The 25,691-nt window shown below is 45.4% G+C and overlaps 1 protein-coding gene across 2 annotated transcripts in view; it reads right to left on the bottom strand.

Annotated features, from left to right (window-relative positions):
* PHC3 (polyhomeotic homolog 3) overlaps positions 1-25,691 on the bottom strand; it is a 590,730-nt gene that overhangs the window by 510,674 nt on the left and 54,365 nt on the right. The window lies entirely within an intron of this gene.

The raw sequence follows: 25,691 nt of genomic DNA, 5'->3' as shown, positions 1-25,691 counted from the left end.
ACATGGAAAGAGAAAAAAAGACATTCGTAGTCTATCTCTGTCATTATGTTAGTCCGAACTCCGGCCAATCAGGCGCCAGCTTCTCTCTAGAACCTTCTCCTCAGAGCTCCTCACCTCAGATTTTCGTAGCACCATAGTGACTCAGAGTGTATGAGGAGAAGAGAGCCTCTGAAGGGAGGAGGGAGGGTCGCATGTGAATCTATGAAAGACACCAATACTGGAGAACCACCTGTTTACAGGTAAGTAACAATTGTTCTTCTCCAGTATTGGGGTGTCTTTCATAGATTCACATGCTTGAATATAGAATAGCTAGCAGTAACAATATCATTGTTTCCATGATCACACAGCTTCGAAATTGTAATGACAATCAATCTTCTTATGCATATGACAGTACTGAATAACTGTAACAGTATAAATGCATCATTATGTCAATTATAAATGGAAACAATATGGAGGAGGGAAGGAAGAGGCTCATCTTATTTAAAAAAGATTGCGAAGCACTGCCTGCCCAACTGCAGCATCCTCCTCGTTTAAAGTTGTCAAGCAATAGTGTCTTGTAAACGTGTGTCTGCTCGACCACGTAGCTGCTCTGCAGCTCTGATGCAAAGGCACTCCAGCAAATAAAGCAGTTGAGGAAGACATTGCTCTGGTGGAGTGAGCCCTCACTGGTGACTGCAATGGCTTGTTTGCCTTTTGATGGCAGAAGACGATGGCAGCTGAAACTTAACGTGCAATAGTTGGTTTCGTCACTGGACGACCTTTGTGAAAGCGTCCATAAACTATGAATAGTTGATCAATCCTTCGTAAAGCAGCCGTTCTGCTGATGTAGAATGTTAAACCTAGTTTCACATCCAGGGAATGTAATCTCTGCTCCGTAGGAGTTTGCGGATAGCAAAGAAAGTTCTTAAAATCACTGGTTCGTTAATATGAACGTCTGAAGGCACCTTCAGCAAGAAATTTGGATCTGTACGCACTACTACAGAATCTGGTTTGAACTGTAGGAAAAAGGTGGATTTATTGTAAATGCATGAATGTCACGGACGCGACGTGAAGACGTTAGCGCCTGAAGAAAAGCCACCTTCCATGTTAGATACTACAACTCGACCTTGTGAATCGGTTCGTACGGTGGTCTCATTAGTTGAGCCAATACGATGTTCAGATGCCACAATGGAGGAGATTTACAAAATAACCCCTAGACGAATTGATGGATAATCCTTGAAGAAACAAAAGGGAAGTTGAACCATCCTGACGGAAACGGAAAATTGCCGCCAGAAAAAACCCCTAAAGGTTGCATGAGAGAAACCCGGAGTTAGCTAAATGCAAGAAGAACGGTAAAAATTGTTCTGGTGTGGAGTGAAAACGGGTGCACCCCATTAGATGCACACCAGTGGGGAACACTTTTCCACTTTAATTTGTACGTTTTCACCGTAGAAGGAGCCCTCGCCTGAGCTAAAATGTCTCTACAGTCCTGTGGAGTATCCAAATGGGCAAATTCACAGTGCTCAGGTTCCAAGCTGATAAGCTCAGTGAGGAGGGATTCGGATGACCAATTTTCCCCTTGTCCATCGTGAGTAGATCTGCACGAGGCTGTAGAATGATTGGTTCGGATTGAGACAATAGGAGTAGTTCTGAGAACCATGCCTGCCGAGGCCAACGGGGGGCTATAGAAGTAGATGGCAAGGTTGCCTCCGCATCTACCACAGAAACTCGAGGTACGAGTGGGATTGGGGAAAGAAAAAACGTAGTCAAACAGATCGTACCAGTCCATCAAAAGGCATTGCCCAGAGATCTTTTGTGGGGAAGCCAGCTTGCGTAATCACGGCATTTCCGGTTCTCTAGTGTGGCAAAGAGATCCAGCTGTGGGCGACCCCATCGTTGAAATATCCTCTCTAGAGTTGGTTGATGCAACTCCCATTCATGGGTCGATGAGGAGGACCCGCTCAGGGAATCCGCCAGGATATTGGATACCCCCGGTCGATTAACTGCTGCATATCGTGATGCGATGGTTGATAGACCAATCCCAAATCGACTGAGCTAGTCGAGACAGTCCAACCTGTAGAAGTGCCAGGTTTTTTTTTTTTTTGTTTTTTTTTTTTTTTTGACATATTGACCATTTTCCTTTTATTGATAAAAACCTCCAAATGAGCACCCCATCCTTCCAGAGAGGCGTCTGTTATTGTCATGTCTGGTACCATTGTCAGAAGAGAAATGCCTTCCGTTAGATTTAACAGTTGCGTCCACCACCTTTGCGCCAACTTCATCCGATCTGTGACGTTTACAACATCGTTCAAAGAACCTGTAACCTGGCGTTCTTGGACATCCAGTACTCCTTGGATGGGGCGTGTCTGTAATCTGCAATGAGGGATCAATGCAATGCATGATGACGCCATTTTCAGAAAGGACTTCAATATTCTTACAGAAACGGGTCTTTTTGATCTGACAAGGGTTACCAGTCGGAGAATTTTTTGAAGACGGTCTTGGGAGAGAAGTGCCCTTGCTGACACTGTGTCTAAAGTTGCTCCCAGAAAATCTGTGCGATGAGAAGGCAGTAGATGGGACTTTGTGGTATTTATGGAGAGCCCTAAGGCGCGAAACCACCTCCTGTCAAAGATGTGTGTGTTGTAGAAGTTGAACTTTCGATTGTGATTTTAGGAGATAGTCGTCCAGAAATGGAAAGATCTGAACACCCTGGAACGTAGGACGCTACCACAGGGGCTAGCACCCTTGTAAACCCTCGAGGGGCCGAGCGCAGTCCGAATGGTAAACTTTGAACTGGAAAATCCCCTCGACCCACTCGAAAACGAAGAAATTTCCGATGTTGTCGTAGTATGGAGATATGTAAATATGCATCTTGGAGGTTGATTGTTTCCATGAAATCTCCTTGTGAAAATAATCGCAAGATCTCTACATGCGTTCGCCTACGAAAAGAATGTTTCTTTAGATACCTGCTGAGAGCCCTCAGATCTAGAATGGGCTTCCATTCCCCCTTCCTTTTGGTGATAAGGAAGAATCGGGAATAAATCCTTTCCCTCTTTTGAAATCTTGGTACTACTCCTATGGCTCCCTTGTGTTATAGAAATTGAACTTGTAACAGTTCTTTGCTATGAGCCGGTGGCAGTCCGGTAGGTGGTGTGGGTGGAGGGAATTCGATGAACTCCAAAGTGTGACCTCTTGCTATAATTTCCAAAACCCAACGGTTCCTTGTATGGAGGACCATTGAAAATAGTACCGATAGATTCGATCTCCAATTTTCTGGGACTGATGGAAGTCATGTCTCTTAGGAGTGTAACCCTTGTAAGAGGATTTTCCTCTGTAAGTCTTGGAAGACTGCTGTCGAGAAGTTTGCTGTTGGTTAGAGGAATATCGGTTTGAACCCTGGTTATAAGGTCGATATTGATTGATTCCTCTTCGAAAATAGAGGTGCCGCGTCCGCGTGCACCCCGAAAGGGTTGTTATCAAAATTGCAATGTGCCCAGAGAGCGAGCAGTATCTGTATCTTTCTTTATCGATTGGAGAGCTTCATCCACCTGATCTCCGAATAAAACCTCTTCTTCGTCATATGCCATGGTCTTTGACGGTTCCGGCAGTTGCTCAACTAGTGTTGACATATCCGCCCATACTTGACGGTCCTAACGACCCAGGATGGCCAAAGCATTAGCCGCTCTCACCATGGTGGAAGCCATCGAAGAGAATTTTCACCCTATGGCATCCAAACGACGTCGACCACGATCAGGTGGTGCAGTGATCGTAGATGCAGGGTTTCTAGCCCGGCGTTGCTCTGCCTGTGTGACTACAGAATCTGGCTTCGCTTGACCAGTGAGGCACGCTGGTGCTCCTAATGGTGATTTGTACCTTTTTCTCCAATCAAGGCACCCGTGCTGGAAGACTATGAGGCCTCCATAATCTTTTTGCCTTCCTCCCCAATAAATTCGATTATAGGGATTGTATGTGTTTGTTTAACAGGCTGATCTTTGAAATCGTACAGGAAATAATCCTTCGTTAATTTGAACGTTAGTGCTGTCCTATCCCTTAACTGGTGGAACTTGCATATCAACAGGTGGTGAGTCACCAGGTAGCACCGGAGAGGGAGATGGTGTTTGGGCATGATAGTTATCCCACTCCGCCATACCATCATCATCATCATCAGCATCGCCACCATCATCGAGAATCTCACCATCCTCCCTGTCCTGAGGAATTTCTTCTTCTTCTTCAGTATCATGAGGAGGTACTGTCCGAGTTGAAGAATGTCTCAGCGGTACTGTAGGTATTACCACAGAAAGTATTGGAGCCGGTACCGGTTCCGATATAGTTGTTGGCACCACTGGAGTAAGCGGAACCACAGACACTTGTGGTGATAAAGGAAAAACCGCCGATTATAGTTGTCACAACCGATTCAGCTAAACCTTCTTCTGAATCTTGATCTGAGTCAGTGGTAAAACAATGGTTAAGGAAGGCGGGAATCCTCCACCGATATAACTTCACCCGACCTTTCTTGTCAAGTACTCGGTGGTAATGGTAATAAAGGAACAGCAGCAAAGGACGAAGTAGTCGCTGTATATGTCGAAGAGATTTGGATTTTTAATGACCTCTGTGCAGAAGTCGTCTTTTTTAAACCCTTATTTTTACCGATGAGACTGCAGTCAACGGGCTCTGAGGCATAGAAGGCTATTGAAGAGATCTTTGTAGACGGAATCGTCTACGGAACCATCGTCGACGGAAACCACCATCGAAAGATTCATTGCCGATGGAACCATAGTCGACGGAACCATCGTCGACGGAATCACCGTAGACGAAACCACCGTAGACGGAACCACCGTAGACGGAACCACCGTAGACGGAACCACCGTAGACGGAATCACCGTAGACGGAACCACCGTAGACGGAATCACCGTAGACGGAATCACCGTAGACGGAATCACCGTAGACGGAATCACCGTAGACGGAATCACCGTAGACGGAATCATCGTAGACGGAGCCACCGTCGACGGAATCATCGTCGACGGAGCCATCGTCGACGGAGCCATCGTCGACGGAGCCATCGTCGACGGAATCACCGTAGACGGAACCACCGTCGACGGAACCACCGTCGACGGAGCCATCGTCGACGGAGCCATCGTCGACGGAGCCCCCGTCGACGGAGCCATCGTCGACGGAGCCCCCGTCGACGGAGCCCTCGTAGACGGAGCCATCGTCGACGGAGCCCCCGTCGACGGAGCCCTCGTAGACGGAGCCCTCGTAGACGGAGCCCTCGTAGACGGAGCCCTCGTAGACGGAGCCCTCGTAGACGGAGCCATCGTAGACGGAGCCATCGTAGACGATGAAGCCATCTTTGAAAAAACTGGAAAGTTGAAAACCTCACTAGCCTGAGAACTATGTCTCGTGGGCGACACAGCAGTATTCAAAGAAGAAGAAGTGGCAGATGTCATAGTCAGAGACATTTTCTTCTTTTAAGGAAGGAGTAGGTAACTCCTGTACACTACTGCGTTTTGAGGCTGTGTGGGAACGGCCAGAAGTAAAGTTTTCTACCTCAGAAAATTACTTCATATTTATCCTTAAGTCTCTGGAGCCACAACAAGAGACGGCCTTCCCTGTCTTTCAGAGTTTTTGTAGAAAAAATTCTACAGAATTTATATTCACCCACTTCATGGTAGGGTAAAGACAGTAAATACACTTACTGTGTGGATCTTCTGAGAATAACGTAGCTTTCCACAAAAGAACAAAGTCTAAACAAAGACTTCTTACTTGAAGTCATCCTGAAGAGAAAAAACTGAGCAGAGCTCAGGGAGACTCCCTTTCACACGACGTGCGGTAGAAAATCTGAGGTGAGGAGCTCTGAGGAGAAGGTTCTAGAGAGAAGCTGGCGCCTGATTGGCCGGAGTTCGGACTAACATAATGACAGAGATAGACTACGAATGTCTTTTTTTCTCTTTCCATGTATCTCTATGGAAATTTCTTATAGGGACATTCTTGATGTTATTACTTACTTATATCTCTGTTTTATATGATTACTTATGTATATATATATATATTATGGCTGTATATATTGCTATATTATTTACCGTGGGACTCCCACTCCGACGACGGGGAATATTCAAGCATGTGAATCTATGAAAGACACCCCAATACTGGAGAAAGGTTAGTTAATACTGCTGCTGATACACAACTGCAATGCTAAATATCCAATTCACTTTTTAGAAGATGTGTTACATCAAAAAATCAACACTAAAAACAGCTTGGGAGCAACTTCCATGAAGCACGACGTTTTTTATCAAGCTTTAGAGACTACCATGAAGACATCAAATTGTGCTGCTCCAACAACCACAATATTGAAGAACAGGCTTGGGCTAACATATTGCTCTGCACACTGTAGCCTGGCGAAGCATGAGAGAAAGAACATCGAGCTACAGCACCTTGACAAAATGGCAACCGTAGACTTCTGACAATCAGGTAATTCTATAACTGAAAGCTCTCTGGATCCGATTAAGACTTTCACCCACTGATTTCATTTTTAATTTATATCTTTAAAGTACAATAACTTTCACTAACGTGAAAATAGTTGAGTGTTTATATGCACAATTTCGATAAATTTGTGTTAGAAATTGGATTTTTGGTTGGCTAGGGAATGTGCCAAAGTCGGGCAGAGACCACCACTCTACTCAGGATAAGGGAGTTACACTCCTAAAATAACCCCTGCTCACCCCCTTGGTAGCTTGGCACCAGCAGTCAAGCTTACCTTAGAGGCAGTGTGTAAAACATTTGCACATAACCCCCAGTAACACAGTGTAAGCACTACAAAAGGAAACCACACCAGTTTACTTAAGACAAGGCCAAAAACGATAAAAATCCACAATACAGTACTTAAAAATCTTCGGTTATCAAAATATGCTTGAAAAATAGTTCCTTAATGTCGATAGCTCCGTCTGGGGCTATCACGGCGTTGTGAGCAAACAAATCCAAACAGTTCTGGCTGACCGTGGCGTCGCGGGCCAGCTACAGTGTCGGGAAGACCCGCAAACAGTACCTTTTGGAAATGCAGGGTGTCGGCGACCTCTTGTTGAGCTTCCGAAAGCACGGCCTCCACAGGCGTCGGTTCCGGAGGTCGGTGCAGGAGTCGTCAGTGCCCTCGAAGTCACACGTGTTATAGATCGATCTCCTCTCTGTTGAAATTATGAGCGCTGGCGTCAGCAGGCGTCGGGTGCTGCGGTGCAAAGTGCAGCGGTGCGTCGTGCGGTGCGCTCAGGTCGCGGTGTGAGCAGCGGCTCGGTGGCGGCGTCAGATGGCATTGTCGGTGAGACCAGGGTCGCAGTGCGAAGTGAATGCGGTGCTCGTCGCGGTGCTGGCAGGTCGTGGTGCAAGCAGCGGCGTCGTCATTTCTGAAGCACTGTCGTCGGCTGACGAACTGGAGTCAATGGTGCCGGCGTTGGTAGGCCAAGGCAGTGGTGCGGGATGAGGGTGTTGCGTCATGTAACTTTACGAGCGGTGCCCTCAAACCACGGTGCAAGCAGCGGTGTAGATTTCGGCATGGAGCGACGTCGTCTGGGATACCAAGGCGTCGTCGTGAAGCGAGGCAGTGCGGTGCCCACAGGTCGCGGTGCGAGCAGCGGCTCGGTGGCGTCATCACCAGGCGTTGTCGGTGAGACCAGGGTCGGGGTGCGGCATTGCGGCGGTGCCCTCATTACACAGAGTCGGCAGCGGCGTCGTGGACGTCATTGGGTTGCTTTTCTTCTGTTGCAGCACAAAACACACAGTCCCCAGTGCTGAGGGCAGAAGAGCTTGAAGTATTTGCTGTTCCTGAGACTTCTTGAACAGGGGGCAAGCTCTACCTCAAGCCCTTGGAGAAACTCACAAAGTAGATTGCAGAAAGTTCAGTCCAGTCCTTTCACTGCCCCAGACAGAAGCAGCCACTGCAGGCCAACACAGCAAAGCACACAGCAAAGTGGTAGTTCCTCCTCACTACTCTTCTTATTGGCAGTCGTCTTGGTCCAAAAGAGTTTTAAAGTTCAGGGGACTGGGCCCCAATATTTATATCCCAAAATCCGTTGATCTCTTAGGCAGAGAGTGTCTGTGCCCCGCCAGAACCAGTTCTGCCTTCTCTGGTGTGACTTCCTGGCCGGAGGTGGAGACGGCATGGTCAGAGGCAGACCATGCCCTTTGAGGTGCAAGGAAAGCTCCTCCCCCTTCCCCAATTGCGGCCCAGGTCTATTCAGCCCTTTCCTGATCCACCTAGACTATCTGGAGCCACTCCTGCTCCCCAGCCTTCTGTCATCCAAAACCCAGACAGGCAATCCACATTCCAAGCAGAGGCACACGGGATGACTGAGCAAGAAAATACCAACTTTCTAAAAGTGGTATTTTCAAACACAGAATGTAAAAATCACCTTCACGAAAAGATGCATCTCTAGATTCTGAGCTCTGGCATACTAAACTTTTTTTTCCTACCTAATTCCCCGGGCCAGTTATATTTATAAGATGTTATAAACAAACTCCCCATTCGGTCCTATGGGGAACACGTAACCTTGCAATGGCGAAAAACGAAATTGGCCGTAATTCGCTATCAGGACTTGCCACACACACCAGGGCATGTCCTACCTTTCACCCTACTGCACCCAGCCCACAGGGGTACCTTGGGCCTACCTTAGGGGTGGCTGACATGGAAGAAAAGGGAAGGTGAGGGACTGGCAAGTGGGTGCACTGGCCAAGTCGACATGGTAGTTACAAACTGCGCGCAGACTCCACAATGGCGGGTCTGAGTTACATTTTCAGGGCTACTCACGTGGGTGGCACAATCAGTGCTGCAGGCCCACTAGTAGCATTTGATTCACAGGCCCTAGCACACTCAGTGCACTTTACGAAGGACTAACAAGTAAATCAAATATCCAATCGTGAAAACACCAATCCATAACACAATTTACCACAGGAGCAGTTGCACTTTACCACTGATCAGCAATGAGAAAAGTGCACAGACACACTACGCCAGTCAAACCCGGGAGGTCAGAAAGCAAAAGCTCTGGGGAAACACCCCAAGTCTAACAACTTGTATCTAAGAACAGGAACGAGACAAAACAAACGCTGCCTTACTATAAGTATAGTAAACCATAACCATATCTTGCAAAGGTTGATTAAGAATATTACTGGATTGTAAATATAGAAAATACAAAATAGATTAAATGATAAAGCTTTACCTTGTTTAATTTAAATTTACGTCTTATGGGCTCGAGACACTATTCTAAGAGCAGAATATATGGCGTTAATATGGCATTAGTAATATAACGTTTATAGTATTAATTTATATTATAGAGGAGAATTAACACAAAAAAATCATCTGTCTGGACTGATGGCTCCGTGGACTAAACCAGGGTTCTCCAAAGAAGGTCGTGGAGGGCCGGATCCATGCCATATTTTTAGCATATCCCTATTTAGATAAATGTAGTTATCTTAAAATCTGGCATGGATCCGGCCTTCCAGGACAGACTTTGGGTCACCCTGGACTAATCTATCCGCTGCAGGGATCTTTGTTTGACCCCATGGTCTCAAATTCTGATCTACTGGGTTCCTTCAGCTTTCCATCCTCCGAGATTGATAACATGAGGGTCAATGAGTCGCTAACAATAATCATTTTTATATATATTGCTAAGACACTTCTATGATTTAATGTGCAATTGGCAAAATACACTTACATCCAATTTGTATATGCAAGGGCTGTATCCCCCAAATACAAGTTCCCACTTAAAGTAATTACTAATGTTTGTATATCGTCTGCCATGGCACCTGCAACTAGATTCCCCATTACATGTTTCACTCTGCTCCCACATCCAGCTCAAATGCTATTTTGTGAAATGACATTTTCCTGTTCTGTTTTCTGCACCTTGGAGCATCTGGTACTGTTTGTATAAAGAATTGTGAAATGTTACGTGCCTCTCTCCCTGGCGCTTAGTTATCTGTCCCTGCACATCAGCGCATCCATTAAACAGCCTCCCTTCACACCTCATATTACCCAGTACCACTTGTAATTGGCTATGTCCTTGTTTCTAGCTGTACCTACATCAGCCCTGTCTTCAGCACTGTGTTTTGAAAAGGAATGGACTACACTAAGTCAACCACTGTACCAAGCCCTTGGAATAGCAAATATCATCTCTGTTTAGGTCAAAGCCTATCAGACAGCAGCACTGCTGTCTAGTATGTTAAAGACATGTTGGGGACATTCAGAAAGCTTCCTTGGGAAAGCATTCCACTCGTTGCTTACCATTGGCTTTGTGGTTTGGAACACATTTTCTGGGTTTCTTTTTGCAGACTCTATTTGGTTTGGGCTATCCAACTTGAGCTCGTCCTTCCAGTGGTCCAAATGTTGTTTACTGTATTTTTCCACGAACTTGTTCTCTGTAAACAGGCCTTTAAATTGTATTCTTATCTTGTCACATTTGCTTTGCATTCAAAGACCAAGGTTAAATGTCAGGCACTCTCATCCAGGGAGTCTGGTGTTTATTTTTCTTTCTATTACTTCAAAGTGAGAGAATTTATGTGACAATCCTGCTGAGTACCCATGTAAAAGGAGAGGGCGTAGGATCTTTTTTCTAGCACCCAACATTGAAAATGAACTGTACTGATGTTTCAGAGTAGATCAGAATTAGCACAAATGAAGCACTTTTTTGTAATACTGAAGTGTGGTAGAAACAAATATTTAAAGACGATCAAAACGCATCAATTCACTAGGTGATGTCATTTCCACACATTATCGTTTGTGTACAGTAGAACCGTATTTAGGTACAAATGTAATGTAATTTTCAATTACAAATGTGTTGTCATTAATGGCAGTGTGCTACTACACATGCATACTACACCACTCCACTCTATGCCCTTTTACTCTATGCCACACCACTCCATTCTATGACACGCCACCCTATGCCCCTCCATTCTAAGATACTCTGCAACACGCCACTTGACTTCATGCTACACCAATCTACGCCACTCATTCCACACCACTTACCCCATTATATTCCACTCTATCGCACTCCACTCTAACCCACTCCACTCTAACCCACTCCACTCTAACCCACTCCACTCTAACCCACTCCAATCCAACCCACTCCAATCCAACCCACTCCAATCCAACCCACTCCAATCCAACCCACTCCAATCCAACCCACTCCAATCCAACCCACTCCAATCCAACCCACTCCAATCCAACCCACTCCACTCTAACCCACTCCAATCCAACCCACTCCAATCCAACCCACTCCAATCCAACCCACTCCAATCCAACCCACTCCAATCCAACCCACTCCAATCCAACCCACTCCAATCCAATCCAACCCACTCCACTCCAATCCAACCCACTCCAATCCAACCCACTCCAATCCAACCCAATCCAACCCACTCCAATCCAACCCACTCCAATCCAACCCACTCCAATCCAACCCACTCCAATCCAACCCACTCCAATCCAACCCACTCCAATCCAACCCACTCCAACCCACTCCAATCCAACCCACTCCACTCTAACCCACTCCAATCCAACCCACTCCACTCTAACCCACTCCACTCTAACCCACTCCAATCCACTCCAATCCAACCCACTCCAATCCAACCCACTCCAATCCAACCCACTCCAATCCAACCCACTCCAATCCAACCCACTCCAATCCAACCCACTCCAATCCAACCCACTCCAATCCAACCCACTCCAATCCAACCCACTCCAATCCAACCCACTCCAATCCAACCCACTCCAATCCAACCCACTCCAATCTATCCCACTCCAATCCAATCTATCCCACTCTACTCCAAATGTACCCCAATCTACTCCACTACATTTCGGTACTGTGTACCCTAATCTACTCTACTCCAATCTATCCCACTCCACCCAATGTACCCCACTCCGATCTACGCACTCCAATCTACCCTAGCCCAATCTACCCCACTTCACTCCAATCTACCCCACTTCAATCGACCCCTCTCTAAACCAATTTACCCTGCTCCACTCCAATCTATCCGAAACCACTTGTCTACAATACAATCTATACCACTCTAATCTACCCCACTCAAGTCTATCTCACTCCACTGTACCACAATCTACTCTACTTCACTCCATTCTACCCCTCTCGTCTCCAGTCTACTTTACTCCAATCTTCCCCACTCCACTCAATATAACCCAATCAACCCCACTCCAATCTACCCCACTTCACCCCAATGTTACTGCACTCCACTCAAATCTACCCAACTATGCTCCAATCTACCCCAGTCTATTCCACTTCAATCTTCCCAACTCCAATACAACCCAATCCACCCCACTCCACTGTACCTCAATCCAACCCTATCCACTCTACCCGACTCCCCTTCAATGTACGTCACTCCACTCTACCCAGTCCAATTTAATCCACTCCACTCCAAACTCCCCTGCAATCAATCCAACTTCTCTCCACTCAATGCCACTAACTTTTTGACATGCTGAATAGCAGCCACACTGGTGTACAACATGGATAAAACACATAACCAAAGTCAATATCTCTTGCAACAGTGAGACCTACTGACTTTGCCAACGCTTGTTAATCAATGGGCCCATCCATATCTGAATACTCAGCACTTTTTCTTTGCTGTAGTAGTGATTAGCTGTGATACTACCTGAGCAAGGCACCTCCACATAAGCATATATCCTCTCATGCAATCTTGAACGCATGTGCATCTAACCTCTCTACGGTAACTAAAACCCAGGTCAGCCACATATGCATTTCAAATGCAGAGTCCACCTCTCAAACCAACTCTCATATGCTATCAGCCTACACACCATTTCCCCATTGTAACAAAAGGCCCTTATTACAAGGTTGTCGGAATTTGGTGAATAGGTACAGGGCCACAACCTTTGTATCAATTTCCGGTAATCACAAAATTTCTCCACAGAATGAGGAATGACTGCACAAACTCCGAAATACTGGGCTCTTTTAAGAGCATTTTTCCGCATTCAGGGAAGAAAACCGCTGACATTTTCCATGTATTTAGAGCAGGCGGAAAGTGTCAGCGGGAGGGCTAGTGGGTGTGATGGGTGGGATGGATAAGGTTCCGGGGGTTATGACAAGCTTCAGCTGCCAATGCAGCGTAGAAAGGCCTGGTATATATTGGGCCCAAAATTATGGGGACCAAAGATTGCAAACCATATAATTCTTCTGTGCCCAAAGACACTTGTAAGTGTGGATGGTGAGCTACCAATTCATGTAAAATTCTATAACTCGTAATGAGGGCCAAAGACCACTTAGCAGCACCTCTCTTCATAATTTCACATTCATCTGCTGTGCTCTATCTGAAATGCAATTACAGCATCTCTCCTGTAGTCACTAAAAACAAATTGCCATGCTATTCATACAGGTCACACCAACCACAGATTTTGAAGGGGAAAAAAAACAGGGAATGTTTTTCCCCTTGTTGTCTTATATTGCAAAATAGGCAATTTTAGGCTAGAGACAACTAAAATAAAGCCATCTTTGGCTACAAAAATCAGGAGTCTTCAGCCTGAATCTGGTCTATTGACATGTATGCCACGGGTACACCGAATCAGCAGAGCCAAGGAGATTGTGCCTCCCCCAGGATTTAGAGTATGGAGGTAGATAGAGAACAGGCTGTCACTGCAGCCTAGCATGAAGAGGGAGATAACAAGGACAAGAAAAGTGACCTGCACTGAAGCAGCTGGATAGGACCAGCATGGTGGGTGAGCCTGTGGTGTAAAACAATTGTCAAAGTGTGGGATGCCGCCATCAATCTAACATCAATGAAGTTAAAGGGACTGTGAAAAATCCAAGTATCACACAAAGAACAAGTGTGGCAAATGAGCCACACGCATTCAGCGGGACAGTGGTATAGGTGTGGTATACAACTGGTGGTGCATTTTGGAGCACACTGTTACAAATATATTGCAAAGCATGGTGTGGCAGCTCATTTTCGATGTAATGAAATGTATGGAAATCGGGTTTCAGCAAATATTTATCATTTGCACACACCCTAGTAAAGTGTGTTCATTTGTTTTGATCTTATTAAAATCGTTGTTTCCAACACACTTCAGAATTAAATAAAAAATGTGTTTCGTTTGTGCTTTTCTAATACTTTGAAATATATGAAGAGTTCATTTACATGCATTTAAAGGTTGTTGTGTATTAGAAAAAACTGTCATCCTAGAGGGTAGTCACCAGGCCCCCTTTCCATTGAAGGTACCTTATGACCTGAATGACAAACAAATAAACCAGACTGCTAACATGCATGAAAGGTTACAAAATATGAGAGAAAAGGTCCTCATGAAGGGGACTCATTAAAGATAGAAGGTACTGAAGAAGTTGGATCCAGTCAGATCAAACCTATTGTTCAGATCCATGGAAGACGAGGCTTAGACCTTCATTGGTTGAGCTTACAAAAAGCACCATATGCAATCAAAGGGCCCATCAGCTATGGTGAGAAATAAGGAAAATACAACTTAACAGCGAGCAAATACTAATCAAGGTACTGGCCATTTGCAGCACACCAAAGACAGCTCTACGACAACAGTGATAGAGGAATACGAGGGAAGAAAGAGCGAAAGCTCAGCAGCAAATCTGGTCAAAGTAATTACAGGCTCATTGGGACCCACTAGAGGCAAAACTTGAAACAGTAAAGATAGAAGTCATGGATCTAACAACACGCAGGAGGTAACGAAGTAAGATAGAGACAGAAAACAGTTTATCAGAAGCAGAGGATTCCGAGGAAGAAATGGATATCCACGTCTTAAAAATGAAATTACTAGAAATCAGAATGAAAGACACAGAAGGACTGATGCACAGAAATAAAATCACAGTGCACATGAAGAACGGGCCTAGTGCAGGACCAATGAGGGAAACTATCCTCTTGCTTCATCAAGGAAAAAGAACAGAAGGCCATAAAACAGAAACCACAATCGTGGCTCCACTTCTGCTGTGATAACATGGTTTCTGAATTACCAAAATAGAGACATGATCTTGAAATAGGCAAGAGTGGGCCAACTGTGAAAAAATGGAAACTGTACATCCTGCCTTTGCTGCACTACACAATGCATGTATGAAAGAATTATTTAAGAATAAGTGAAAGAAAGTTGATGAAGATGCAACTCCAGTATATGATGCTGTGAGATTCAGCGATGTGGCAAGAGTAAGCAAATAGTCTAAAAGACAACAGCAACTGAATGGGAAGGTGCCCAAGTTTGGGAATCACAGTACAAGTAAATAGACAGCAATGATTATGCACTACAGGAAATCAACGCTGACCTCAATGTGCAGAGGTGAACCCTCTCAAAATTACATAATATGGAGGATTTGGCTGTGAGCATCATTTTTTACTTTACAGTGTCAAATTCTGGTTGAATGTCAAATCTTGCAAGAAAGGTCCGCTGGGGTTTTACATATTAACACTTTAAACAAAATTAAAAGACCTCTGTCAATTGGACCTGGAGTGGAGCCTGCGGCCGGCCTCAGCCCGACACCCTGTGAGTCTCTAAGTGCCTCACCTGGGGGGCTTTAGAAGTTTAGTCCTGGGACTTAAAGGACTAAAGTCAGAAGGTAGCTGACGCAGACTCCACCCTTATTGGATTATTGTTATGTCGGTTGTCGTTTTGTTTTTGGAATTTTACATTATTTTTCTAATTTGGTTTGGTATTTTTATTGCAATTTAATTGCTTTTTTGGTACTGCAAACACTTTACAGTATACTTTACAGACTGTGTCAGCTCTGTACTATATCTACCGGGGCGGGGGGGGGGGATGAGTGTAGGTCAATTTAGTGACTTTAAACGTTCACCTTGACAAGGGTTGTGATTATCCCTGAAGTGGCTAGTCACCCGCCCAAATTAATAATCCAATTTCTTTTTCACACCATGCTTCTTGCCTGTTACTGTTCTTCGGGTTCTTGCACTTGTCGTGTTCTATTTGTTATTCAGATTTACCTTGCTACCTTAATCTTGCGTACGTGCTACAGTTGTTAGGTTCTTTGTTCTTTCTCTGCTCCAGCAAATCTTCAGCTTTGCCCTTGTTCTTGCCAGATCCATGATTGCGCTCTTGATGCTTCCTGCTTACCTGTGATTCTCGACTAGGAGCAATCTTCTCTCTACCACTTGCCTTGCTTTCTTCTTGGGTTTAGGTATGTTTTTTAGTTTATCTTCACACACACATAACTCTGTTCTTTTTGTGCAGGAATTGCCTCCTGGGTTCCAGGATGCAGTCCCTGCCCCATTCTCTTGTCTCACATGTAGTCTTAACTGCCTCACTCATGAAAATGTAATATTGTTATTTTCTTAACAATCTCCCTGTTTTTCCAGTTGGACCCATAAGAGGCGTATTTACTGTATGTAACTATAATGTACTAGGTTCCAGATATAGAACTTTGCAGCCTCCTTTCCAGAGAGCTTGCAATGTGACTATATATAAAATAACATGCACAGACACTAAGTTTCTTTTTCCATGTGAAATCCTTAATCTTATTTTGCACACCATAAACAGATACCCAGTATCTTTTTCAGATATTAGTTCCTTCCCCCACTTGGAAACATTATGGTTCCCTTGCCTTCCTTGTCTTGTTCCTGTCCTTTACCCTGATTGTGCCTGCTTTTTCCGGTGCCTTTTCCTCTCTATCTGTACATCATCCCCCTGATCTGAAGTATAATAACCTTCTCCTTAACGACTGCACCACCTGAGTCTGTTAAGAATGGGGCTTTCTTGAGGAGTGATGATTGTCACTGAGCTGAGAGGGATTACTTCTCTTTATTAGCATGCCCTCGGGTCCTTTTTGAGTCCTAAACTTGTCCTGGTTTTAGGTACAGTTACTACTCAGCAGGATATTTGACAGACAACCCTATTGCAAACAGCCATGAAAGAGGGTCATGCATGGTGGAAAGATTTGTGGAGACACATAAATAATATATTGTGAAAGGTAGCTAGACCAATGGATAAAGAAAAGAGTTTAGGACATTTTGACCGTAATAAGTAATCAGTTAGTTGCAAGGTATATAGTGTGGGAAAATCTTTATATCAGTTTTAAGAAAACAGGTTCTGGCTATTATTTTCTGCTGTCGAGGAATACAAGCCCTTATGACTGGCAAGACTAGAATTTCATAACAAACAATGCGGTGATGGGTCTATGAATGGAGTAAATATCAAGGAAAGTTATGACATTGCTCAGTAAGAAGGACAAGCGTAACTGAGGGCTATCACCTCTGACCATAGAGGTGGGCTACCTTCTTGATAAAGATTGAACACTGCCAATGCTATCTATGCTTTTGCCACCTACAATGTACCCACGTTTGTATACCCCCACTGCCGTTCTGGATGAAGAGCTAATGGAGAGGTTGTCCAAGATCTACAACTTAGAACAACTTAAGTTGGGGAAACAAATAAGTTGTTATCAGATATCACTGTGACTTGGGAAGTCAAGCATGACATCAAAAACCCTACATAATAACAGGCCCTTTAAGTGTCCTAACAGAGCTGTCATAAAAGCTGAAAAACAAAGCTTATGAGCATAAGCATGTCACGTTCAGACAGGCAAGCCAGAAGTGCCCTCCACCTGGCCCTGTGAAAAGAAGTTGTTACAGTAATCTTTAAAGGAGGCAAACTTTTTAACAAATGTGAGTCATGGTGCACTATGTTCCTGCTAAACACAGAAGGCAAGATACTCACTAACCACCGGCAATCCTTTATCTCAGACTTGGTTTCACCCAGACCAATCAGACATCCTTATGAAATAATGAATATACAACACAAGAACTAAACTTAATTTAAAATTCTACAGGTAAACAATAGCCAGACACATGCTACAATAAAACAGTAGTAAAGCGATCTTACTGATTGCAAACTCCTAAAAACAAGTTGAAAAAGAAACAAGCATTGGCCTAGCCAATAGGTCTCGCCTTTGGGACCTTATAAGTGTTTAGCCATGCAACAGTTGATGTTGTTGCACCAAGGATATTGTGCTGCATAACTAAATACTTATAAGGTCCCAAAAGCGAGACCTATTGGCTATGCCAATGCTTGTTTCTTAGGTCAGCAATAAAAACGAAGCAGATGAAGAGAGCAAAAAAGGAGAAATTCTGGTTAGAGGATGGACAGTGTATACATGTCCACTGACTTGTTTTTTTTACTTTCCATTCTCGTTTAAGCTAATATAAGCTATTGTAAGCCTGCTTTTGCTTTTTTGCAACAACTTGGCCATGCTCAAATACCCTATGCTGTTAATTTTATAAGATGTTCACTGGCAGTTAGGAAGAGCCATGGGGACTTGTCCTGAGGGCATTTATCAGTACTCTTAATATTTTTAATTTTCTGTTTTCTGACTGTATTGTTGTCATATTGATGTATTTTATGTGTGTTTTAACTTTGCTTTTAAGGCTTTATATAGCCGAATAAAGATTATTATGACTGACTGAAAGAACAACTGGGATACACTTTGGACACCATGTTTACCCTCGCTATTGTAGGCAGCCTCAAAGGCAGGACGAGAAAGAAACATACTACAAACAACACCTCAGCATTCACTGGAAAATATACCCCCAACCCTACAAGGAGTACAACCTAAGCCCCAAAACAGAAACTGTATTTGCGTGCTCACACACTTTCACTGGGAGACATATTTTTGCTTCAGTGATTCAGAAATAAGGCAGTGATTGTTCAACATATCTGAGAGAAGTCTGGCTTTGGCTGCTAATAAAGAAATGGTAGCCTGGGTCTGGCCCGTGACACGCAGCGCTCGGTAAATGCTTTGCATTTTCTTTAGGGTCACATGGACACATTTTACCCATTACTTCATGCGTGGTAGACTCCACTGTGCATCTGTTTTACTGTAACCCAGGAGGGTATTAATAAAAACGAATGTACAGCAGGTGGTTATAAGCAGCATACAGATTCTGAATCGTGGATAGCCTTGGAATATAAGCTAGGGACGGTGGACAAATTCCCAGACTTGTAAGATTCTCAGGCCTTCTCCCCATACTTCATAAGAATGTGTAGGGTTACTTTTGAAATCGGCCCTTGAGAGGAATAATGTTAAGAGAGTTGCTGAGTGCGTGTATGAGAAAGAGAGCGAGCGCACAAAAATACACACTAGGAGCTGTCTGTTCCACAAGACTGATGTTGGTGGCAGTTAGTGACTGCATCTCATCAAGGCTGCGCTTGCAGTCCAAGACTGTGCAGTGCCTGCAGATGGGAGACGCCGTCTAAGAGGCAGGCAGTAAATCTGCCGCAGGCTTACCGGGCGCTTCCTCACTGAGGCTGCCTCGGACTGTGATGTCACTCGCATCCCTCACTGGAGGTCAAAGCCGCCTCGGTGCCAATGCTTGGTTTCTCTTACCTGAGCTCATCACTCATGTCTATGGTGTAAGAGTGGAAAATATGAGGGGGAAATGAGGGCGGTGCAGCGGAGATGAGCGGAAGAGAAGCCGAGCGCATCCTGGACAGTGAGAGGCAGCATAGAGATGAGGAGAGTTTAGAGGTTGGGAGGAAAGGCAGGCTTGAAGAGGCACGGGCAGGGAGACAATGAGAAACAAGAAGCAGACGTAATGAAAGAGCGAAAAATGAGAATAAGAGCGCAGAGATGAGGAAAGATCCCAGGTATGAAAAAAGAGCAGACAGGGAACAGAAGTAGGTCGAGGGAGTTAGGCGGCGTGAGAACGCGTGAGAGAGGGAGAGCAGGAGGTGAGCCCGCGAGTAGCGTGCGCGCGCTTGGGAGAGCAGTCTGCTCATTTTCAAGCACTGCACTCGTGCTTGTGGCATGCCGCTGCTCGCTCCCGCAAGGTGGATGCTGCCACAAGCACGAGTGTGTGCTTGAAAATGAGCAGACCGAAGGCTAAAGGCCCTCCTAGAGCAGCGCATGCGCGCTGCCTAGGCGAGACCTAAAAAGTGCCACTTCAAATGCAATGCAAGAATACCCTGCAAGTGAGATGGGAAATATCCTGTAGTTATGGAAAGTGAATTACATTTCCAGGAAGATGAGCAGATCTCTTGTGTTAGCCCTATAGAAGAGAAACACTACTTGATATACTGGGTCCATAGTGGGTCCAGGTTAGCAGCTCCTCAAATCGGAAAAAACAACCTTGCTTAAAAATGAGCGAATACGTAGGTATTAACCACATTCAAAGAAGTTTAAGTGCACACGCATAAAGAACTTAAACTCAGGTCTTTCTTGAACATTCGATTGCAGTCCTACCAGGTGCTGGATTTATCACAGAGAGAATAGGGAAGGGTCTCTAGATCCCAGGTAACAACTTACTGGAATCTACAGGTAAGGAGGAACAGGCAATGTAAATTCCTTGTGTGGCTACACCTATTGATTTCAGGCAGGAACATCACTTCAAAGTGGGGTTCACCTTACATATACTCATGGTAAAAAGGTATTTGCTAAAGTAATAGCTCATTAGTGCATATTTTTTTTTTAATATGAGGACTGTGGAAGTATTTTTATTATTTGTAAAATCTGAAAGGGCTTGAAGGAAGGATGGGTGATGTTGATTTGTAGACAAAGGCGAAAAGGGAACTGCTAAGTTCTACAAATTAGGAAGCAACACAACAAGAGTTGTTAGGAATAACACTGTATTGATATAATTGATGTAGGATCTTACACATATTAATCTCTCATGCTATGCTTTGATTTGTAAATACATGAACGTGCATGAGCAAGCGAAACCACAGTTGTAGTTAACATGATCATTAAAGAAATACATAGAGCTAACCTAAAGGACCAATACAATTCATTATTATCCTTGACAAGTAGAGAAGGGACACACGGAAACACCTGACATATTCCATAACTAAACTTCTGATTGGGGAAATGCTATGAATCAGAAAGAAAAATTATAGCTGGCCATGAAACCGGAATAACTAGTCATAATACTATTAGCAACTAAACCAGGAAATTAAGATAAGGCAGCCAACGGTGCTGAATGTAACAGTAGATAAGCATTAAAAAGAACAATAATTCTCTTGATACTATCTACAATCAAACTGGCATGCATGGCAAAGGCAGAAGACAACGCTGAAATTATTTACTAGAAACAAAACTGCAATGATAATAAGCCAGACATAACGGTAGGCTTTAAACAATGGATTTACGTCATACATTCAAGAACAAGTGTTCTCCAAAGGTATCGGGGAGGAAAAGGAAAATAAAGCTATGGTGATACTTCTGATTGGGGGATACAGTAAATAAGCATGTACACCACTGTGGGATCGGATACCCAAACACCACCTAAAAATAAGCTGGAAGCAACTGGTAGATTCCACCTAGAATGACATACAGAGATTGACTGAGAACAAATCATTGTCTCAGTAGTCTAATACAAATGAATTCCATATCCATCAGCAAGGACGTAAAATGCAGGAAAGGCTTATGGAAGTTAAATCAAAGAGAGAAAAAGAAAATGTAAACTTCTGAGAAGAAGAATACCATATCAAAACAACACTACACCTGAAAAGCCACTTGCACAATAAATACAAGTTTAAACACTCCTTCCAGTGTTTTCCTAAGAAATGTCCAATCAACTCAGACTAATACCTTCTCTGCGTCTAGCGTGAGAGTGAAGACCGGGGTACTACTGGCTGTCACTCTATCAACTATATAATGGGCTAGCCTGATATTATCTCTTGTATGTCTGTCCCTAATAAACCTAGACTAGTAGAGGGACAACAATGTTGGCCACACGTTTTACAGTTTTGTGGTCAGGATATTGGTAAAGATCTTGATAACACTCTTCAAAAGGGCAATTGGCTGACTAGAGCCACAAGAGTGTGTGCCCTTACCTGGTTCTACAACTAAAGTGAGGAGAGATTCGATCAATGCTGGTGTGACTGAGGGGGTGCCTCAAAGGAATTACAGAACCTAGTCATAAAGGGCGAGAGAAGGATCGCAAGGGCATTACAGAAAGATTGTGAGAATCCATCCAGGAGACAGGGACTTTGTTAATGGGGAGTGTTTTATTGGCATAGTTTACCTAATCTACAGTGATTGGCTGTTCAAACTATGTCTCCCTACTCATAGTACATCTGGTGCGGTTCCAGTAGCTTGAGGGCAGCAATATTTGGCCTCCTGAACAGCACTGAGATAAAGTTATGAAGTGAATTTCTTAAAATCAACATCCTAAAGATAAAACAAAAACAAACACATGGGAATGTTACCTGCATACCCAAAAGTCATATGAAAGACTTGGAAAAACCAAGGCTAATTACTGTGAATGCAGGTGATGGCAATCCTCAATTGTAGTGCCCTACATAAGGAAGAGCAACCCATCACAAAGAAAGAACGTGCATAACCATGCAAAGTGCACTGTCAACTGAGAAACAGTAACACCATATTCTCTTGTGGAAATGAATTCCATGCCATTGTAATTGTACTGTTTATAGTTATTTAATCTTAGTGAATATCCTAGCTCCAAGTAACTATGGGACCAAGCAAGACGAAAGAAGTGAACCTCAAATTCAAAGATTGTGTCTCTGTAAGATATGGCACCCAAATACATATAAGAGCACAAACACATGCACTAAGTATTCATACTGATTAACCCAAGAGTCTATAACATGCAAAATCATCTAGATATAAGCATCACTGTTACGTGTACTAAGGCACTATAATGAAGGCAACCGGAGAAAGCACAAAGTAGTTCCAAACACAGTTAAAAAAAAAATACAAGTATACAATGGCAAAGTGCTCATGAAGTCTCACGTAACATCCCTTTAATAATAGCTGTATAGTTAAATCTACGCTGTAGGATATTAAATGCTTGTTTGAACATCACACTTCTTCTGAATGTGATATATATATATATATATTTTGAGGGAACCTTGTTTCAAGGGAGGAGATCTTCTCCTCCCTTGCAACTACGCAGTGCTGTGCTCTGCCTGCGGTCCTCCCAGGCTGGGTTCAAGCCCGCACATTGCTGGTGCCCGTAGCCGTTGCCCCTGGTTGTGCCGGTAATTATGACCCCTCTGCTTTTATTGTAACGCTGTCCTTGTGCCCCCACTGCTTTTAGTGTAACACTGTCCTTGTGCCCCCACTGCTTTTAGTGCAACGCTGTCCTCGTGCCCCTACTGCTTATATTGTAACACTGTCCTTGTGCCCTCACTATTTCTCTTGGAACGCTGTCTTTGTGGTAATTACCTGTTGTAATTTTTCCATGTCTGCGGGGTTTTTTTTTTTTCTCGGCTCCCCGATGCGCCTGTGCCCTTCGTGTGCCGTTTGTCCCATTTTTCCCACCGTAACCTGCTCCCCACTACCCACAACGGCTCCCACCTCCCTGCTACACGCCCCTCCCTCCTCCCCTACTTAATGGCGGCTACTGTGCGGTCACGTAGTGGGCCCGCCTAAGGCAAGCCCGTCTGCACCCGTCCACGACACGACCGCGGCCAGCGCAAGAAACCCTGGATCACCGGAACCCTACGGATACAACGCCACAGCCCTCCATGCACTTAACCACCAGAAGACACGACGATTGCCAAGGAGCCGCACCAAACACCACCCAAGGACAGTTCTCCTGCAGACACTGCCGACGATCCTTCACCATTAACAGGGCCCCCATGACGGCCGGAAATTCCCTGGTCGCCCGCACCACCGAAGCCCCGACATGCGTCCTCCTCAACGTGCGCTCCCTACACAGACACGCTGTAGAGATCTGGGACCTGCTGGACACCCTCTCGTCCGACGTCGCTTTCTTCACTGAAACCTGGACAAACGACATCGCCAATGCCATCCCCGACGGATACAAGATCCAGAGAAGGGACCGCCCCCACCGCTCGGGTGGAGGACTCGCCATCGCACACAAGACCTCCATTCGACTCACCACCTCCAACACGAGTGACCCCAACTCCAACACAGAAAACCTCCACTTCCAGATCCAGACAAACCCCAGGACCATGCTACGCGGCACCCTAGCCTACAGACCCCCCGGACCTCGCACCCAGTCCGCAACCACCATTGCCTACCTTGTCGCACCCCACGCCATCACCTTTACAGACTATATCCTTCTCAGGGACCTTAGCTTCCACCTTGACAATTGCAGCGACCCCGACTCCACCACCCTCCTCGACAACCTCTCCAACATCGGACTGAAGCAGCTTGTCACCACCCCCACTCACAGAGCAGGACACACCCTTGACCCCATCTTCGCAGTAGAGTCAAACATCTACTTCAGCCACACCTTGCAGCCGCTGCGTACACTTCACCTTCAACACCACCACCGGACCCAAACCCACTAACGCAACCAACACTAAAGAACTCCTCAATGTCATACAGCAATTCACCAAACTCCCCAGCGAAGCCACGGACGTCACACCATCTCAGAAACTCTGCAACATGCTTAGCTCCTACTTCCATTGGAAAATCAAGGCCCTCTACGACAACTTCAGCGAACAGACGCCAGACACCACCTCCCCCCACCACAGACAAAGAGTCGACGATCACTACCTGGAATCATGCCACCGTCAAACACACCACTGCGACCATAAGGAACACCGACTCAGGAGCCCCCACGCACCCCTGCACGCCACACATCTACCACAGGGCCGCTGCCACCATCGCACCCGAACTAGGATGGATCATCAACGCCTCCTCCGAATCCGGCATCTTCCCAGACGATTGGAAGCGGGTGGAAGTCAAACCCCTCCTCAAGAAGCCCACGGCCGACCTAACAGACCTGAAGAACTACCGGCCCATCTCTCTCCTCCCCTTCGCGGCCAAAGTCACAGAGAGACTCGTGAAAACCCAGCTGACCGCCTTCATTGAAGAGAACTCTATCCTAGACTCCTCCCAGTCTGGGTTCCGCAGCAACCACAGCACCGAGACCACCTTCCTCGCCGCCACCAAAGACATCTGCATGCTACTCGACCAGGGACACACCGCGGCCCTCATCTTACTGGACCTCTCCGCCACCTTCGACATTGTCTCACACCGCACTCTTGCTGCCAGACTCCGCAATGCTGGGATATGACAAACTGCCCTCCCCTGGATCCGCTCTTTCCTCTCTGGCAGAACCCAGAGGATCAGACTCCCCCCTTTCCTCTCTGAACCCACAGAGATCAACTGCGGAGTACCCCAAGGATCATCACTCAGCCCCACGCTCTCTAACATCTACATGGCCCCCCTCGCCGCAATAGTCAGACAGCACGGGCTCAGGATAATATCATTTGCCGACGACACCCAGCTCATCCTCTCCCTCACGAAGAACCCTGAAGACACCAGACTCTGTTTCCAGGAAGGAATGAAGGACGTCGCCGCCTGGATGAAGAACAGCTGCCTGAAGCTCAACTCAGAGAAGACTGAGGTCCTCATCCTCGGACCCTCCACCTCCGTCTGGGACAACACCTGGTGGCCCCCCACCCTCGGGAACCCGCCTACCCAGACAGACCATACATGGAACCTCGGCATCATCCTCAACTCCTCCCTCACCATGACCCGACAGACCTTCTCCATCGCCTCCACCAGTTTCAACTGCCTTCGGATCCTCCACAAGACCTTCAAATGGATACACCCCCGAATACAGAAAAAATATCACCCACGCACTCATAACTAGAAGACTGGACTAAGGCAACGCCCTCTACGCCAGAATCAACAGAACTCTCCTGCACAATCGCCAAACCATCCAGAACACCGCAGCCAGACTCGTCCTTGGAACCCCATGGCACGAACACATGACACAACACCTACGAGACCTCCACTGGCTCCCAGTCGACAAGA

This window comes from Triturus cristatus, chromosome 11 (genome assembly GCF_964204655.1).
Source record: "Triturus cristatus chromosome 11, aTriCri1.1, whole genome shotgun sequence".
NCBI lineage: Eukaryota > Metazoa > Chordata > Amphibia > Caudata > Salamandridae > Triturus > Triturus cristatus.
Note: the sequence above shows the minus strand (reverse complement) of the source record. Positions and strands in the feature narration are given on the sequence as shown.